The sequence below is a fragment of the Terrapene carolina genome, unplaced genomic scaffold (genome assembly GCF_002925995.2).
Source record: "Terrapene carolina triunguis isolate 2854851 unplaced genomic scaffold, T_m_triunguis-2.0 Scaffold15941, whole genome shotgun sequence".
Lineage (NCBI taxonomy): Eukaryota > Metazoa > Chordata > Testudines > Emydidae > Terrapene > Terrapene triunguis.
The window spans coordinates 1-2,244 of record NW_020680292.1 but is presented as its reverse complement, the minus strand read 5'-3'; the positions used below and the strand labels follow the sequence as shown (position 1 = coordinate 2,244).

Below are 2,244 nucleotides of genomic sequence, written 5' to 3'. Positions count from 1 at the left end.
CTACTGTCCTCATGCGATGGAAAGCGAGCGAGAGCGTCGAGACTCTGAGCATTGTTGATGCCACGCAAAAGCCGTCCATCTGGGAGCCTAGCAGGCGCCGCTGTCAGTGAGATAAGTGTCTAGTTTGGTGAGGGCTCTGCTCAGACTCCACCTGAGTCCAGGTTGGGAAGCCTAGTACGGTAGGGCTGGGTTTGTATGAAAAGGTTCCTGACTAACTGTGGTTATGAGGGAGAAAAGGTCCCTATTTTCAGAGGTTGCTCATTTCTCTGGTCAGGAACCGTGTCTCCTCTGCAGCAGAAGGTTGCCTCCAGGAGAATAACTCCAGGTGCTTGCTTTCCTCCCATTTTTTTTCTCTCTCTCTCTCTCTCTCTCTCTCCTTTCTAGTATGTTGGCCAACACACTCTCCTCTCCTCTCCTCTCCTCTCCTCTCCTCTCCTCTCCTCTCCTCTCCTCATGCCTGTTTGTAGAACACTGGTTGGTGTGCATCCCCACAGGCCAGGTCTCGGGATCCATGGAGAAGTAGGAGCGGAAGAAAATCATGCAGGGCTGTGGGCGCTAAAGTCGAGCTGTGACTGTTGGTGTTAACTCGGTCTCTGTCCATCGAGTGGGGCCGAGGTAGATGGGATTGGAGAAGGAGGCCAGGATGAGGGCAAGATTTGAAGCACCAGTAGAGGTTTGTGTAGTGATGGCTCATGTTTGGCTTTTGCAGCTGTGCTTCCAGAGGAATTTTCCAGGAGCTCCAGCCCAAGGAGAAAGTGGCAGAAGTGGACATGAATAGACCGGATATCCTTGTGAGCAGACTTGAACTGTCCTCAGCTTTCTGACTCCCGCATAACTGGCTGTGAGTAAGCGGTCAGTGCTTTGAATTCCTCATCTGTGGTTGCTGTAGTATTCTTCACAGGCCGTGTGCTTCCTCGTTGGGTACAAGACTCTGTAAGATTTAGGCTGGGGAGGGGCCAGAGTCTGCTGCGCAGAGTGATTATTTCGAGTGCCGTTGAAAGGGCTGCTTTTTAGTTGTAATGCTAAAGGCGTAATGGGGGGAGGGCTGAGTTTCAGGGCGGAGCTCCGCCATGTGGGAGAGGCAAAAAGAATAGCCTATGCGATGTTGCCCACTGAAATGATAACGTTATTTGTTTTTCCTCCTTGTGCCGGGTTTAGTACCAAGGGAAAAGAAATCAAACGTCAGAGGTTACTCCCCTCGTCGGTTGGAAAGCGAGCGAGAGCAGCGAGCCCACGAGCATTGTTGATGCAAGTCAGGAGCCGACCATTTAGCAGTGGAGCAGTCGCTACTGTCAGTGAGATAAGTGTCTGGTTTGGTGAGGGCTCCAGGTAGGGACGCCCCGTTAGCTGGGGTTGGGTTTGTAAGAAATGGTTCCTGACCAGCTGTGCTTATGAGAGAGACAAGGTCCCCATTTTCAGGGTCTGCTCATTTCTCTGGCCAGGAGCGGTGTCTCCTACGCAGCGGAAGGTTGCATCTAGGAGGATGACTCCAGGTGGTGAGTTGCTTGCCTTCCTCCCATTTTTTCTCTCTCTCTCTCTCTCTCCTCCAGTGTGTTGGCCAACTTTCTCACTCTCCTCTCCTTTCCTCTCACCATCTCCCTTCGTAGGACACGGGCAGGCGTGCTATGTGTGCATCCCCACAGGCTATGTCTCGGGAGCCATGGAGAAGTAGGAGGGGATGAAAATCATGCAGGGCTGTGACTGTCTATGTTAACTCGGTCTCTGTTCATCAAGTGGGGCCGACGTAGATGGCATTGGAGAGGGAGGCCAGGATGAGGGCAAGCTTTGAAGCACCAATAGAGCTTTGTGTAGTGATGGCTCATGCTTGGCTTTTGCAGCTGCGCTTCCAGAGGAATTTTCCAGGACCCCCAGCCCGAGGAGGAAGTTGCAGAAGTGGACATGAGCAGACTGGACATCCTTGTAAGCAGACATGAACTGTCCTCAGCTTTCTGATTCCCGCAAAACTGGCTGTGAGTAAGCGGTCAGTGCTTTGAATTCCTCATCTGTGCTTGCTGTAATATTGTTCACAGGCCGTGTGCTTCCTCGTTGGGTACGGGACTCCGTGAGATTACGGCTGGGGAGAGGCCAGAGTCTGCTGCGCAGAGTGATTATTTTGGGTGCTGTTGCAAGGGGTGCTTTTTGGTTGTAATGCTAAAGGTGGAACGGAGAGGGTTGAGGGCGGAGGACTGACCTGTCACCATTTGCTACACCCACAATTTCCCATTCCTGGGTCTATGGGAAAGG

General features: G+C 52.3%; 1 long non-coding RNA gene across 1 annotated transcript; it reads left to right on the top strand.

Moving 5' to 3' along the window:
• Positions 1-421: 421 nt before the first annotated feature.
• Positions 422-2,229, top strand: LOC113408468. The gene is made up of 3 exons (XR_003370304.2): positions 422-615; positions 710-841; positions 1,159-2,229. It is a non-coding gene; the product is annotated as an uncharacterized LOC113408468 (long non-coding RNA).
• The last annotated feature ends 15 nt before the right edge of the window (positions 2,230-2,244 follow it).